This window comes from Chlamydotis macqueenii, chromosome 11, assembly GCF_036417535.1.
Source record: "Chlamydotis macqueenii isolate bChlMac1 chromosome 11, bChlMac1.mat, whole genome shotgun sequence".
Classification (NCBI taxonomy): domain Eukaryota; kingdom Metazoa; phylum Chordata; class Aves; order Otidiformes; family Otididae; genus Chlamydotis; species Chlamydotis macqueenii.
The window spans coordinates 8,791,616-8,809,562 of record NC_141566.1 but is presented as its reverse complement, the minus strand read 5'-3'; the positions used below and the strand labels follow the sequence as shown (position 1 = coordinate 8,809,562).

The following is a 17,947-nucleotide window of genomic DNA, read 5'->3' as shown; positions in this document are numbered from 1 at the left end:
TCTCGCTTCCTGGGCAGGGGTGGAGGAGAAACAATATATTAGGGAAAGACAAATTAGTCCCCCAGACTGGAGGTAGGAGAAAAAGAGGGAAGAAAAGAGGAAAAACTAAAAGAGAAAAAAAGAGAGAGGGAAGAGAGCAAGAAAAAGACAGAATGAAACATACACCGTGGAGAAAAACATAACCAACTTCAAAATTCCCAGCCTCTGTTAGAGCTTGAAGGGAAACTCTTTGTGCTCCTCAAATTTCCTCTTCAGATGATGAATGGATGCAGTGGGAAGCCTGCAGAGGAAAACCGAGCGCTCTCACCTTCACTCACAGGCAGGGCTCTGCAGGGCTGCTCTCTGTTGCCTTATGCTACAGCGTACTGGTACAGTGGCCAGCACCGCTCACAATAGTCCAGGTGGGGTCTAACGCCTTTTACGGCAACAGAGATATCGCCTCTTTTGGTTTTTATCCTTCATTAATGCAGCTTTGTCTCTTGCTTGCCCTTTTACGACAGCTGTGATCTAGGTGGACAGTTTCAATGATTTTTCCAAAATAAACTAACCCCCAGACACATCAAATCCCTCTCTTAATCCCACCGCTGAATGTTTGCTCTGTTTAGCACATATTCTCCAGTCTGATTCCCTGCTTGCAGATTAATTACTTTACCTTCCTCCACATTGAACTCCATTTTGACATTTGTTAGCAGAGCCATTGAGGAGATTTTGACGACATCTGCTTAGGGTGTGCCTGGTCTTGAGGAGACCTTACACCAAATTATCTCTTCCCTCAGCCCACTGCAAAGCCAAAGAAACTTCTCAGACATCAGCAGCTTCACATTCACGCAGTGTTTCTGAGGAGCAGGCTGACAGTTTTCAAAGCCCAACAAATAACACCAACTGCTCTGAAACACAACACGTTGCAGCCCAGCAGCACTGGCAGCCCCTCGCCATGCCCCCAAAGACACCGGTGACTCCAGACCATGCTGACAACAGTTCCCTCCCAACAAAGACATGAAGGGGCTCCTGGCTGACCAGGCTGGGAAGTCAGAAGGGGGTCTAGCTAGGATGCTTTGCTGCTGGTGGTGCCAAACCTGGGCTGCCTTAAAGACATAAGCATGGTGGGGCACCTTTGAGCTGTCTGGATTACGCATTACAGAGTTCCTGAAACAGTCCCAAGAACAGCCTTCTGCCAGCTTGAAAAGTTTTCATCTGTGCTTATTGTCTCATACCTGCCCTCGAGCTGGTTTTGATCCAACAGCCTCTATTACCTCCTCTTCCTTTACCTTTTGCCTCAGCTATTAATCTCTGATGTGGAACTTTGTGAAATGCTCTTTGAAACTCGAAGCACGCCGCTGAATTCCCCTTATCTAGCCTGGCAGTAATATCTTCAAAGAACTCCAGGAGGTTAGTTAAGTATGACCTCCTCTAGCTTCAAGCTCGGCTTCCCAGCAAGCCCTTCACTTCATTGCTAGAGATGAGAGGAAGAGGACGGGGAACTCTGGGACAAAGAGGCACATCACTGCTACAATAAAGCCAGCAGCAGACACAGCACCGCTCCGGCTGCCCAGCACATTTTTAAATTACATTGGTGACACCACACTCTCCCACTGTACCTTCTGTTTTACAAGGACCCAATGCAAATTGTGTCTCGCAGGCAAGCTGCCACTACCCACACAGGGGAGGACTTTCAAAGGGGCACCAGGGATTTCTGAAATAAAGCTGAGGACCCAGCTGCACATCTTGCACCTTTGGATGCCCCCTCAAGCCCCTTTAACGCCTGCCTGTTGTCAGGTTCTCATCTTTCATGCCCTCCATCCATGGAGCCCTTTAGGCTTATTTAATGCTACAGGAAATGTTTTTACCGTGAAGATGCCCAAACACAGCCTCTCACAGAGGTATCTCCATCCTTGGAGACACCTGAAAATCACCCAAAGTCCTGAGCAACATTGCCTAACTTCAAAGTTTGCCCCGATTTGAGCAGGAAGGTGAACTGCAGGGTATATTAGAATAAGGCTTGTTGGTGATTTTTATGTTCCCTTTGGACCCAGCCCCATCTTCCAGCTCTTAATTGGCGAGTTCAGGAACCCAAGTCTAATTGTAACCTGTCCACCACCCTTCCAGAACCTCAGCTGGGATTAGATACAGCTTGGCAAGTTCCCTCCCTTCTGCATCAGTCCAAGCAGTATTTAAAGTTTATCTCTGCAGTGAAGTGAACCCACGTTTTAATTCCACCTCCACTTGCAACGTGCAGAATTTCCCCTTGCTCAGTGCTCCCTGCTCCCTCACAGAGCACCTTGCTGTGTTTCCATTCACACATCATCTCTTGCTGGTTTCTCATTTACATCATAATACCGGAGTGGCTGTTTACACTGAGCTGCACAAAGGTATGTTTTACATCTTATTGTGGTGTGATCATTAACATCACACTGCTGGCCCCAGGGAGTTTCATGACTGGATTCAGATCCATCTGTCCTGTGTTCCCAACAGGGGTTCCCCCTGCAGGCCTGAATATTTTGGCAGGAGACAATTCAAAATGTGCAAAACACTACATGTCAGGCAGGATGTGTTACCTTAAATGATGATCTATTATATGAATGTGCCTGTTGTTTTGTAACTTACCTCTGTAAAGAGCAGCCACTTCCGAAATACTGGTGCAATCTATGCTCCATCATAATAAAAGTGCCAGGTATACCTGCAGTGAGGTAAACTCCCTTAACATTTTCAATTTATAGATAAAATCTCCCCAAAAGAATAAAAAAAAAGACAACAGATAGATTTCCTTATTTGCAACTGCTACAAGGTTAGTAGATTTTGGTGCATTCTCTTCATAGGTTTGCATCTCAAAGGTATATATAATGTTCCTACCACCCATATCTGCATAATCTGGAAACTAAAATAAAGATACACATAGCAATGCTTCAGGTTTAACCCACAGAGCCACAGACTGATACAGCTCTGAGCGTTAATCACGGGGGAAGCAGGTGTTTCAAACGTGCTAGCAGCCATGCTGTCCACAGGAAGTGGGATCCAGGCAGGGAGAAGGAGACATCTGCTTTGGAAGTAAAACATCCACCTGGCAGCCTAGGTGAAAACAAAAGCTACAGGGAACAATGAGGATGGTGAACGTGTCTTTTCCTTAGAGGAAGTCCTGTAAAGGTTCTGTCACTTTGGGGGTTGCTTTCAGTAGGAGATAGTCCTTTTTTTTTAAACTCTCCTCAGTTGTATTTACACCTAGAGCTTACTGAAGCTGCCCTTGAATTCCCATCCACTGTGTCTCCCTACCATTTGCTCAAGTACATTAGATCAGATCCCTCAAGAATGGATTTTAAGGAATGTGTGTGGATGGACAAATTCCAGCAATTTTTTACCTTCAAGTGTGAGGACAGAACTTAGCTCACTTTCTGCCCTCTCCTTCTCTATGTCCTTGGAGGGAAGAGACACCTTCATCTGCACTGGTGGGAAATGTCTCCTCAGCTTTGAAGACAAAATGTCATTCCTGACACTTGGCACAGAGTAGGCTCGAAAGTACAGCCTGAAAGTGGCTGGGTTCTGTGAAGAAAATATGAAAACAAAATTACCAGCGGAATAATAAATTTGACAGAATTTATCCTAAACAACAGCAATCTCTGTAGGCTTCTCAAAAGTTGCACGGCACACACTTGCAAACAGAAGTGCCCTCAGGAGAGATCCACAACACAAACGGGGCCCCTAGGCTGGCTTTGGGCTGCCTCCTTTCATCTGTAACACGCAGCTCAGGCTGACCTTTAACTAGGAAAAATAAAAAAGGGAGGTGACTGTTACTGAGTCACACAGAGGAGAAAAAATAAGGTGTGAATTATAATGGGGAAGAGTGGAGAATATTTAGAAAACCCTAGGAGGCAGAATATTTTGAGAATACTTCTAGACGGGGCAGACACAGTAGCAGGGCTGGTTTTGCAGAAGTGGTTGCTCTGGTGCAGGTTTGCCACTGTGATTCCGTATGTTTTCTCAGGATAGATGCCTGAAGTCTGAGATTTCAAAATCCACAGGTGTTTTGAAAATCTTGGTTCCCTATATGTTCCCACAGGGCTCCAATAGCTGTGCAGCCTTGAATTTACTTAGCACTAAGTGCTGCTACAAGGGTCAGGACAGGGATCTGTCTAGGGAGGCACTGGGTCCAGACCTGGCAGATTCAGACCCCAGGATCCCAGAATCATACAATAGTTTGGGCTGGAAAGGACCTTTAAAGGTCATCTAGTCCAACCCCCGCCACCACCAAGGAGCAGGATCTGGCAGTGAAACTCCATCTCACCCTCTACCCACCACTGCAGGTAGCTCAAAGAGAAATGGAGATTCGTCAGCATCTACCCAATGCCCCGTAGATGAAAAGAATAAAAATAAATCTCAGGATCATTCTTTTCCCTTCAGTGTAGGGCTACAAAGTCAATGTGTCGTAGTTCAGCCCCGATCGGACCAGACTAAACAAAACCACAACACAATGTAATAGCGTTGCACAGATACTCAAACTAGTTTTAAACAAGCTGTGGTACAGCCAGCAACACAGCAATGATGGTAGCACAGTATCCAGCGTAGGCTGGGTAATAATGGTCACTGATTTATTTGCTTTCTTGGGAGACCTTTGCCATCAGTGGTGGCCACTGTCTATCCTTCGCTACATTGCTCACCGTACACTGGAGAGGCAGCCTGCAGCTGGTTCAGCTACACTGGTGTCTACTCACACCAACATGAGGACCGGAAAAACCCTCCCAGCTGACTGATTTCCACCTGCAACCTCCACTTCGTAAACCCAGATGGGGCTCCAGGGTCCCTGCCCTCACTGACAGGCCCAAAGCTGCTGTTACCTGGGGCTGCAGGGGAGAGCCCAGAGACCACGCCTGCCGCAATGCAACTTTGTGCCAGTCAGAAAAGTCGTGTGGAGGAAGGTGGAGAAAAAAAAAAAATCACCGAGAATTAATCAAGCCATCATCAGTGGCTCCAGGTGCAATAGCGGTACAAGAAAAACAAATAAATCAACCCATGGTTAAAAATAGCCGTTTTGATTACTGTCTTCAGTCTTCATCTAAAGACAGCATAACGACATAACGTTCTCTCAGGAACTAACCCTTGTCCAATATTTTACTGCTTCTGCCCTTAGAGGTAGTCAATACTTGCAGAAGATGGAGAGGGAGACTGATTAGAGGTAAAAGATACCTGTGCTGTACACGTTTGCTCTTGCTGGGCCCAGGACACTGCCCACAGGGGCCACGGGAGGGATCCCCAGTACCCGCACAGCCGTGCACGAGCCTTCATGGCCAAAAAAGCCACGGCAAGTGAGTCCAGAGGTCAACCAGCCAGTCAAAGGCAGTGAGCACTCATTTCAGACAACCAGCTTCTTATGAAATGTTTATATTGACATCCACGTGTCACCACAGGAACTGCAATGCTGCACCTCTAGGAACTTGCACCAGCCTGTATCTGCAGATTAACATGTAGGAAATACACCTTCAGTGGGGTGGTCTGTCTCCGACGCAGCTGTCGCTCCCAGCAGCCTCTGTGGATGCTCTGGTTCTCACAGTATTCATAAAATAGGAGGAATATAAAAGATGTAAAGCAGGAATGTAAGTTCATTTTTTGATATTTTTTTAACAAATTTTGTTAATTTGTTAATTTTTCAACTCCTTTAGATTCATATTTAAGTGTTACCCTATCCAAAAATCACATCCCTAAGAGAAAAATCACTTTCGGTAGCGTTACCATTTCCAGCAGACTCTCAGCCCGGATCCCTAGCCCAAGCAGAAAAGCCAGGCTTAACGCTTAAACCCAACCCAACCACCCAGCCGCGTGCGAACGCGCTGGCAGCCCCCGGGTCCCGGGTGGGAGCCGGCACGGGGACCCTGCGCGGCCGCAGCCCCGCGGGCGGCGGGAGCCGGCACCGGCCGGCGGGGGAGGGCGCCACCTGCTGGCGCCGCCCCGCGCCGCAGGCGCCGCGCTCCGGTGTGTCGTGTGCCCCCACCCACTATTTTGCTACAGTCTCCACTGCATTTCCTTTATTAATCACCCCAGTTAGGAGTCGGGCCAGACTCTTCAGACTCTTTTCACGTGAACATTTTCCCCCGAATGCCGCTTGTGGATAATAAACCCCCACCTTATTACGTGAGGTGTCCAGCCTCACCAGTGCCGGGGATCTCAGCGAGGTACTTCAGCCCTGCTCACCCAAACATTTCCCTTGCCAGCCCTTATGTATCCCACCTGGTCAGCTCAGATGTGCAGTCCCTCCTTTCCTGCATTTATTGAAACAATAGAACCATTGCACCGTTACCCAGAGTCATCTAAACTCCATTTTAAGTGTAACGCATGGCCAGCTCCTCCTTCTATTTAAAGAGGAAAAACCACTCTGATTACGCTCCTTACTTGCAGGCTGTGTTTGGCTGCTCCAGCATTCACCTGCAGCTCAGTGTCTACATAGGATACACAACCTGTAAAAATACAAACCTAAAATTTGATGATACAGAAAGTCGTTCCAGTAATGTTACACACAAATAGATGGCCTCAGCTTACTCCGATTCATCCAGACTAATTTTTTCAGACTTTTGACCTCACGTTGTTTGCCCAAGAATGTTTTCATTTGTCCAATTACCACCAACACTGACAGCAACAAGTCCTCACCCCACAAGTACGTGCTCTCCTGCTGGCATCTGGCTCAAGGAGTCTCAGACAATTAAGAAGAATGAGAGCTGGAGCTTTTCTGAGCCTGCAGGGAGGAGGTACCTGGTCCCCACTGCAAAACCCTGAGAAATGAGTTGTTCTTCTGAAATCAAGCTCCAAAACAGATATTCTGACTCACCACATAGTGAATCATCGACCTGGCTCCGCAGCAGAACCGGGAACCACAACCCTGCACTGTCCAGATCTCTTTCAGTGGCTCAAGACACCACAGCCTCCCAACACCAGCAACCACGTCCAGCCAGAAACACTGCCCAAAAGCCTCTCGATCCACACAGCGCAGCCTCCTCCCTTACACCAGGTGAGTCATGGTTGCGGAAGGTGTTGTGCATCGTCCCATCCTCCATCCATCACGGACAGCATACTCTCCCAGCAAAAGTGCCAAATTCAGTGCTAGGATAATGGAAGAAATTCAAGTAACGTTCAGACATTTCCACAACATAATAATCACTAGTAACAATGTATCTCATGGTAACACACCAAACTCTGAGCTGGACCATGTGCAAGTGTGGTTGCAAAAAACCAGCTTGTAAACAAGCAGCAGTAAACACACAGTTTGACCTGAGCATGACACCAAAGTCTTAATGTCCCTGGACTACTTCTTGCTTTTTAATCTGTACAGGTTGATAGAACTCATCTCTGCCGTACATATCCGCCAGTATGGCACGTCCGACTAACTGTTTGTGGGACTGGCATCTCTACATGCTTCTGCTGTTGAAACGGAGATAGGAAAGGAAGAGCTTTGGCAACATGAGTCAAGTCTTCAACATAATCTGAAAACTACTGGGCAAAAGATACAGGGTGACATCTCCAGAAACTTAAAAATGACACAGGCGTATATGAGTTAAACCAACAAAGGGACATGGCTCAGATCTTTCATGTTCTCCCAGAGGGCTTTTATGTCATTTAATGAGCCACGCTCCACCCACAAACCTATTTTCACAAGCTTTCGGTAGCTTTCATCTTTTGTGTATTTTAAATTAAGACTTAAGCCATCCAGCTTGTGAAGGACCTGACTGGCGCACAGACTGAGGCGCCGTTCTCTCCTTATTTCTGGAGACAAATGACTCACAGGAGTCCTGTAGAAAACAACCCCACCAGACTTTGCCAAGTTGCGTGCACTTCTTGCAGCAGCCTTCCACGGCCTGGCTTATCTGTTATACATACAGCAACACGGTGTTCCTAATAAGACCATCTTTTATCTTTCCCAAATTCATGTAACTTTGCTTCATCAGAGGGCTGAAGCATACTGATCATCGATCTCAGTGGGCAGTTATTTCTTCTAACAATGGTCACTCCACGTGGTGTCCATCTGCGGGTGGTACAGTGGCCTTGAAACACTGGAATTCTGCTCCATAAGAGCGCAGGCCTCATTAAAAAGAATGGCCAACAGTTAGAAATGTAACCACAGCCTTGCAAAAGGCTAGTTCAAGCTCGTGATCTGCTAAATCTAGCTTGTGTAGTGTTGTGGAGTCATTGAACTCCAGAGTTTTCATGCAATTAATGGTGCAGCTAAGCACCACCTGGGATTTGCAAAAGTATCAAGGTAGTTGACAGGAAAATATCTCTTCTCAGTGGCTGCCTTCTCCAATGCCAAAAATGAAAAGAAAGACCTCATGCCACCTCACAGGGCGGATGTGAAGAGAAACTCACTGAGAACTGTGACACTATGGTAATAGAGGTTCTTTTGATTTTTGGCTATTTCCTTCACTAATGGGCTTATTAATGTAAAAAACATTCATGAATGAAAGAAAATACAAATATTTGTCTGCATATTTCCATTAAAAATTCAGAACATCACCATTATTTTTAGCTATGTTAAAAACATTATGTATTTCAGAGTGGGATCACTTCTCTATCTTTATTAATAATTCCCTATTGTGAACAAGAAGAGTATCATTTTCCCTACACCTTTAGGGAACAAACAATTTTCCCATTTTCTACGACACTAATATACTTTTAATGGCTGTAAATTGTGCACACATAGGAAGTGAAAGATTCCTATCATTTCAATCTACAGGAAAGTTTCAGCTGCAGCATTTACCTTATTCTGACTCACTGATTTTAAAATTACAGGAATGCCCCCACAGATCTTTTGAATTAAAATAAGATACAGCTTCTGGTTTAAAGTGTGAATTTAGCCTCCTGAGGTAGGTAAATTAATACTGTACAAATCCAGATTCCAGTATTTTTTCCACATTGAAACGAGCATCTCTTGAGAAAATTGGAGTGTACCCACACCACACACTTATCAAATGACCTGATTCGGAGCAGGACTTGGATTCATCACCACACCAGGAGCAAGGGTAGCTGAATCAGAAACAGAAGATGGGTTGAATGACCCCACCAAACAGCAGCAAAGGAGAAAGCAGCAGCTGTGATGAGTTTCAAGGCTACACGAGTTCCCCTTAAGACCACTGCTTACGTTGCAGCATAAAATCCACACCCTTTGTCAGAATCAATATTGCAATCAGGGGCCAACTTAGTGCTACTCTATTTGTGACAGCAGATCTACCGCTGCAGTCTACAACCCAACATTAGCACATTTCTATCTCTGCTTGCTGTCCGTGACCGAATGGTGAGACACCAACTGCTGCTAATCAAATTATCAGTAGCTGGAATACATGCACAGGAATGGCGCATCCTAGGATTCTTCTGTTAGCAAGACCTTGCTGGAGAAGAGAACGTGCAGCTGTGTGAGCATTTACAACAGCATGGACAGCATGTCACTACTGAGTCTCAGGCCTGTGGTTTCCAAAACTTCTGCTAACACCATCTTGCAGCCTCCACGTTGTGGAGTAACACACACCCAAAGTGAAGAAAGCAGGCACAGGCTATTTGCACTCAATGCTTGAAGACTGTGCTTCTGCATTGAACCTGTGTCCTTTTATTAAAGGTCATTCATCAAGTGCAATGTCAAAACACAACTTGTCTTCTAACCTGGTGGTACGATATGTCGCAGATGTACCTAGGAAACCTCCCAGCAACTGGAGGGGAAGAGCATTTTCCATTTTGTAGGGGCGAGGGGGAAAGAGAGATAGAGACAGATGTCACCTCACAGCAGATAAATTCAGAAGGTATGGCTTCTGGAGGAGAACAATACATTCATAATACAATTATGGCAGAATGGGAAAAAGACTGATAAACTAAATAGCCTTAACTCACTCCCCAAGTTCTAAGTGGTGATGTGTTCACTGGTTTAACTTTCCACCAAGATTACAGCTGTGTGACATTGGAGCCTATGAATTTAGATAGCTCATTGGTTGTAGGAGACTAAACACGTACCCGTATCAAGTATGTTTTCAGATCCTTCAAACATGAGGAGAATTCAGGTAGAGTATCATGTGCTACTGCCGCCTGGAGTCTCTGACACAACCCTGAATTTCTATTACAGCTTTTATACATAACTTTCAGACTTCATTAATTCTGGTGGAATTATGATTCGTCTTTCACTTTTTTTAAGGTTGTACGTGACAAAAAAATTATGCTTTCAATTTGTAAAACCAAATACCTACGCGGGACCTGTCACCACCAACAGAAGCTCCAAACAGTCACACTGATAGGGTTAATTGGCATTTTAAAATAAATCACTGCCTCCAGATTGATTTATTTTCGCCCCTCTCTTTACACAACATTACTGCGTTTCTCTATAATTATTCAATGCTAAGTTCATGGTTTGAAGCAGACGACTGCAGACTTAGGAAATGGTGTTTGATTTGTTGCCATGGAAACATCTTGCTGTAGATGTACTCTAATCCCATGACAACTCTGTCTCTTAAGAACCATTTTTTCTGACATAATAAAAATCTGATCAAGGTCAGATTTAATAACAATCTCAGTTCCCAGACTTTATTTCATAAAGGTTTAGTGGAGTTATTTTTTTCCAAAGGGATTCTCTGGAAACTTTGTTTGTTTTCTTAGCTGGATTGGAACTTATTCTCTAAAATACATAAACTTGGTGTGGTGTCACGTTAATTTACAGTGCACCTTTTGTTATGGTATAATTGTGTCATTAAAAGAAAGTTACTTATAATTGTTTATATTGTCTTGACAGATGCTAACATTTTACATAATATTGTTCCCACTAATACATACATTTGGGATATCAATAATGCTTATCGTTTCCTAACAACTGGTGTTTATATAGTAGCAAATGCCAGTGTAGCTTAACTTTCATTTCGTACTATAATGTTTTCCTGAACTATTTATCACAGGCACATTCAAACCTGGAGGAATGGAGACAAGTGCCAATGCTTTACGTGTTCCACCAAAAAATAAAACCAACATATATGTACAGGAGAGTCATATTAACATAAAACAGTGACTTGGCAATGAGGAAATTGCTAAGAACTCAGGTATGAGTTCAGGGAATTTTTTTCCCTCCTCAGCACAACTGTATTTGTCCTTTGGCAGTCAGGCATCCACTGAGCCTTTGAACAGTAATAGCTCCATAGGAGAAGGGATTTGGCTAACGCAACTCAGCTATGCACTTAAGGCTGGACTTTCAAAAGACAGTTAGCTCCTGACAATGCTGATAGACAGACAATGAGATTTCAAAAACACCTTTTCATCAATTCCAGTCAAGCCTCTGGGCAACTGACTCCTTAGGATTACGCGGTCCCAACAGGACGGGGAGGAACCAACTTCGATTGGCAATAGGGACTACTCCATTTATGGTACTTCTCCAGTATGACTTTATTACCCCTAAAGAGAGAGATTTTACATGTTCACCTCACTCTAAGGCACATATCTCAAAGAGATCAGATAAATCACAGCTCAGAAAACACATTGTTTCCATTGATTATGAAAGGACTCCAAATTACCTCAGAGGCAAAGTTCTCAGATCTTCTGTCCTAGAAGCAGTGTCTGCAAACCGGGTCTGAGACAGTGAAGAGAACATCTGTGAAGAATACACCCTTCCTACAGCAAGAATTTATTTCCCCACATCTATTTAGTCTCATACCTATCAATGGTTCTGTCAAAGCAAATAGATAATTAACTCATTCTGTCAACATGAATAGTGGTCCTGGAACTCCTTAATACATTGCGCCGTATTTTTTTGCATCACAACTACTCATATTTCCTCTTATTCCCCCAAGCACAGCTTCACAAATATAGAAGATCGTCTTGTCTCTCTCTTTTTAACCATCCAACACTGGACTATGTGATCTGCTCTGGAAATTGGTATCACATCCTTGTAAGTGGCATTCCCCAACCTGCATTACAGTACTCGTTTGCATCCACTCACAGGCTACAGTGGGTTACACAAGATAGTCTACAAGATACATAGCAGAAAGTCTTCACCTCAAAAAGATGGGTAATGGTCTCTGCCCAGTATGGTCTCTGGCAATCAAGTTCAACCAGTGAAGCATCATGGCAAAGACAATTCCCGGGACTATTGTAAAAACATAAGGAGTTAGTTCAGCAAACATTTATATTGTCATGCAATACAACCACCAAGCTATATGAAGCCACAGAAAATGTCTTTTAAAGTAAGGATTGCAACAAATTTTGAACATTATTAACTTGTTCAAAAACAACAGCTTTTCCACACTGATTTTCAAGTGCGAAACCACAGGCAGAATATAAACCCTTCTTATAGCCCAGAAAACACTGAGCTACATCTGTTCTTTGACATTACAGGTGATAAAGCATCACTTTGATGGCTCAGCTGAGATCAGAGCACATCCTAGGTACCACATAGACACACACTAAGATACAGCATCTGCCCTGCAGAGCTTTCATTTTAAGTGCCATAAGACAGAGAGAAAAAGGAATTATTCATATTCCTGTACTACAGGTCAGAAAGCTGAAACCTGGGCTTTAAGTACAAGATTGTCCTTTTTGCATTATGAGCATAAACAAGGATTATTGACAGTATTATTGTGACCAAATAAGAAAGGCTGAGGCAGCTTCAGTGAAGATTACATTGTGGCATACAAATTATTTAAAGCATACATGTTTGGCCCGTAGGCAGAGACAGAATGTTACCACTGTTGATCTTTAAGGTACTGATCGCAAACCCTGCGCCCTTTCTGCTGGATGTTGTAAACACGCATACATTTACACACAGCAAAAGATGGTTTCTGCTCTGGAAAGCAAGGGGTCCCATGAGGATACAGCTGCAAGATCCATGCGTTAGTAAATACAGCATCATTGAGCTGTCACTCTTTCAGCATTCAATCGCCAGGTGAAAATACAATACAACAGAAAAGGCCACCCCACAGGATGAGTCAGGCGCTCGGCAGCAAAGGGAACAGCAAATCCCACTCGTCCAGCTGCCTTGCCATCTTCTTCAACAGAGTCAGCTGAAGGATTTGAGCTCTTCTCCATGCTTACCTTCAAGCCTAATGAAAGAGGTTTTTAGTGACTCAGCACGGTGTGCAGACAAATATTGTACAATAGCTAAGTGGTGCGCAAACACAGAACAAAAGGACACTATTGAAACTACATAGTTCAGAAGTTGTTTCTACATTAAAGATGATCAATGTCTATTTTTCTTTTTTTGTGTACTCCAAGTAGGCTCCCTAATCTACCCTGCTAAACACTAGACCTTTATCACTAACTGCCAAGAATCAGTTAGAGACAGAGGCATCAATTCCAAATATTGGTTGATTTTCTATTATTTCCTCTTGGAAGGAAAGTCAGTCCTCAGCTATTTTTACTCAATCATTTTCTATTGAAAAATAAAAACTACCTAAAAACATCTGCTGGGTTTTTTTTGGGGGGGAGGAGGGGAGGAAGGGATTTCAGAGCCCATATTTGGAGCAGTAGTAAAAGCAAAGTTACCTTGACAACTGTAGCCATCTTTACATAGTCATTCTCTTTGCAGAGTAGAAGGCTGGTTTAATTCCTCATTTTTCCTCTCTGTCTGCAAGAAGATCCCCTCCCACTACCAGGTAGGGTTCTGTCATGTATACACTGTTTTTCCTTCAGTGTGTACCCAGGGTACAGCCTGATCTCATTGACTAAATCTGCAGCTTTAATAGATGTTGTTTGACTTTTAAAAGCATTTCATATTAAAATGCTCAGATTTAATTGATGGATATTCAATTTCAAAGTCCTACTTTCCTCTTCATAAATTGCTAATAGTCTTTTATCCGAAACAGAGCTAACCTAATAAACAGATGAAACTCTGTTGTCATTTCAGCTGCTCAGAGCTCTGGGCTGTATATAATTGCTCTCTTCATTTTACTGTTCTTCTGCTTCAGATTAAACTTTTTCAGGATGTTGCAACGCCAAAACATGCATTCTAACAGGAAATCAGCATCAAAGGTAACGGGCTCACAGACATCTTTGATGCTTTGAAACCAGAGGAAGAGATGTAACTGCTTAATTTACAACAGTTATTGCAGAGGAACAGAGGAGGGGTAGAAACAAAAAAAAAAAAACAAACCACCAAAAAACCCCAAGCCAAAAACAAAACCAAAAAGTGACTAACGGATACAAAGGAGAATTTAGCACCGATATTCTGGTGCGTTATCCATGCAGCGCCGCGGCCTAGTGCGCGATCGGGACTCCCTCTAGTGCCCGCCTGCGCCTGCAGCCGCCCGCACCTCCCGGGCCCGGCCCCGGCCCCCGGCCTCCACCTGCAGCCTCTCGGCCCTCCCTGGCCCAGGTTTGGCCCTGCCCGCGGCCTCCGCCGCTGCCGCCCTCCGCTCCCTAGTCCAGGCCTGGCCCTGCCCGCGGCCTCCGCCCCCAGCCGCCCCCAGCTCCCGGGCCAGGGCCCGGCCCTGCCCGCAGCCTCCACCCCTGGGCGCTCGGGGCGGCCGAAGGACCGGGGCCTGCACCATGGCCGGGGAGGGAGGTGGAAGCCCAGGGACGCTGCTAAAAGTTGTTACCGGCTCTGCAGCTTCCTCAGGGAGAGTTGGCCCTTGTTAGCGGTAGGAGATTGCTCTGAAGCTTCCTTCAGTAAGCCTGCCAAGAAGGAAATGAAAAAGGCATTGGGATCAGGGCTGGAAGACCACTGGAAAGCAGTGGTCCTTCTTTGCATGATACTCTGAATATTCTTCATCCTGCAAAAACAGTAAGTGAGGGGAATTGTTTCCCACAACAAAAGACCAGCCAAATAAAATAATCTTTACGAGAAACATTTCATCGTGGAGGGGCTTCCAATAAAGAATTTGAAACTCTCAAGAATTCTCAAGAATTTTTCACCAATACTTTGCTCCAATTTTCCATTCAATAAAAATGGGTTTTTTTAATGGATTGTCCTTACATGGCTCTAGCTGCAACAACAGCACTGACACATCTTCATGCTCACCTTTACAGAAATCAAAGTATAAATTTATAACGAAAGAGTTGCAGAGATGTATGTTAAATCATGGAGAGTCCACCCTTCCAGTAACCCTCCTCAAGGAGTAAGCAGTGACCTAAGGGTGGCAAATTTTGTTACACGCACAGAGTCCCTCAACCAAAAAGCCAGCTGCTGCGTTACGATATGTAGGTACACACTTGGTTCCTCCTCCACCTCCAACACCCAGTCCCAGTGCTTTGAGAACGAATTTGTACAAAATCTGGCCCTTATCACCTCAATATGTAGAACTGGCGATTTTATTTCCTCAACTTACAGGTTTAAGGCAGACCCTTCTGGGTTAGTCAACTGAAGTAGGTGGCAAATATGGTTAGAAGGGATCTTCCCACCATAAGTGTTAGCCACCTGCAGCCAAATTCACCCTCTAGGGTACTGCTTGATCCTCACAAACTCCTGGAAGAAAACAACGCAGCAACGGTTAGGAATTGAAGCCAAAGTAGATATGCGCATGCGTGTGCGCACATCCATAAACACAGGCAGAAGAGCAGACACCATGATTAAGCACATGAACTTGAAGAACAATTTTAAAAGACTCAAGAAGAATTGTGAAATGTTCTCATTAAATACCATTTTGGTTCAATGATATTTTATTGCCATCAGATTTTGAAGAAGCAGGAATTTATTTATGGCATTTTTTTTCTACAGTGAAAAAAAAAATAATGGGGAAATATTCACATTTTTCCGTTTACAAAACCGTGGACTATTTATTTGCATTGAAATTGCTATTCTTGGTGAATAATACAGAAGTATACTTCTATTTTGATAATCGTTTTTAACCATGCTTTAAAATGCTTGAAATAAAGATTGATCCCTTCTAAGCTAGATAACGATAGCTTTTTTTAGTTTTTTTCTTTTGAAACAAAGATTTCTGTTTAGGGCCAGTTCTTCTGTCAAGTGACAAGGTAATCATTAGGATGACCTAAGACATCGTGATCTACTTTGATATGTTGAGTAACCTACTACAAGACACCTATCACTCTGAGCCTCAGTTTCCCTGGTTGTAAAAGGGTGCAACAAATCCGTCCTTAAAAAGCACTCTAGGGTCTGCGGATGAAGTGAACCATACGATAATTGCCATCAATCAGAGCAGCATCCAAGCAACTAACAGCGAGATGTGGCTCATCTCCCAGATTAGTGTTTGGATAAACATACATAGAAACAAATAATCAGGCAAGAGAAACCTGTTTTCATAGGACTCACATGTGATAATAAGGATATTCCTTATATTTTCAGGAGGATAAAAGAAAACAAAGATGAGTGGACACACATCTAACTTCCCTTGTAGAGCTGTATCTTGTTTGTAAAGTCGACTGGCCCCTATTCCTCCTACTCAGAGGAATCTTTGATAATTCATATGTGAAATTAAAGGCATCTTATTTATTCAGTTATTTATTATTCTCTGTAAAATGAGTTAGGAATTTGTCCCTGTGAATAATGTTAGCCATAATAGTTAATTTACTCCTATTCATTGGCAGTAATAAAAATGTACAAGGGGATGCAGAAACATTATTATTTCTTGCTTGAAGTGCAATTTCATGTGGTGAGAAAAACATGCTAATATGCTGCAAAGTGCTACAGGAATTTAGTTCTCAAAGGAATGGCAGTATTAAATGTATTCTGACAAGAAGGGGCTTTGGAAGGGAAACATTTATCTTCATAAAGTCATTAAATTTACTGAGCAGCACTGCATTCTTACTGCAATCTGCTCACTCCATTAAAGGCAGAGCTGTGGAACGGTCTCTGCTGTATTAGGAGCATCTACATTTTTGAAAATTGTAATAATGGGGGGAAAGAAGACTCAAGGAGCGGGAAATAATATATCCTTCTTTAAAAAACCCTCTGCATTAAAAAAAAACCCAAACCACAATAACTCAGAAATGGCCACTCAAAAAGAACAAGTTTCACTGCCTGCCTCTGGAAAGGAATGTATTATAGGGGAACTTTGAAAGATAAGATTTTAAAACACTGAAATGAGGACTAATGGCTTTGAAGGCATTGGCAGCAGGTAACTGGCGGGTGAGGGATGCTCAAGGTAAAGAGGTGGGAAGAGCAGCTTTGCACATTCATATTTGGCCTGTAACTGCCTGCTGCTGTTCAGGCTTGTGGCAATAAAATGGAATTAGAGCAAGTAGATAACTCTTGAAATTGGAGACGCAGTTCTCAGGGTCATTTCCCATGCAGTTGGTGTCTGTATTTCTCTTTGTCCTTGATAGCTAGATATGTTTTAAGCAAAAAGATGAGAGCTCTGTGCATGTTGCAGTGCTTCAGCAACATTTTGGGTGAAGTCTACCCTGTCAGTTCAGACAACCCCATCTGGGGGCCTGGGTCAAAGTCACAACACAGTGACCTGCATCATCGAAGAAGAAAGTCCTTCCTCCAGAGGAAACAGGAGAATTTCTCCAGCCGGGAGAAAAACAGCAAGTGTTATTTTTACAGAGAACTTAGCACACTAACTCCAAAAAGAAAACAGTCCCAAAATAAGCCATGCCTTAGATGTGGAAGTTGTTGCATGGAAGGCACCAGAACACACACATTGTTCTTTTCTAGTCCCATCATAACCCTGTAATGGGATAACCCCCAGTGTACCCGCCGGAGGAGACTACCTGCGCTCACTCTGATTACAGCAAACATCAAGAACAGAAAGCTAATTAAGTACCACTCAAATATGATAGTAACACTGTAAAACTATATTTGTGAACAACAGCCAGAGCCATCAACGACATCTTTATTGCAGGTTTTTTATATCGGTATCACAGGGCGCTGATGCTCTCCAGGAATTCATTCCAGAAACAAGGCAAACCATAACATTAACACCACAAACCCACCTGCCCCCCTAACCACAAAACAGTATGGCACACAGAAACACTTCGAGAAGAACAGCTACGTGAGCACCAGAACCTGAATCTCATGCTCAGCGTGACCGAACCTATCTAAAACAAAGGAAGA

The 17,947-nt window shown here is 43.8% G+C and overlaps 1 long non-coding RNA gene across 1 annotated transcript; it reads right to left on the bottom strand.

Moving 5' to 3' along the window:
* Nucleotides 1-12,595: 12,595 nt before the first annotated feature.
* Nucleotides 12,596-14,606, bottom strand: LOC147599382 (uncharacterized). The gene is made up of 2 exons (XR_015259664.1): nt 14,529-14,606; nt 12,596-13,034 (listed from the first exon to the last, which is right to left on the bottom strand). It is a non-coding gene; the product is annotated as an uncharacterized LOC147599382 (long non-coding RNA).
* Nucleotides 14,607-17,947: the final 3,341 nt, after the last annotated feature.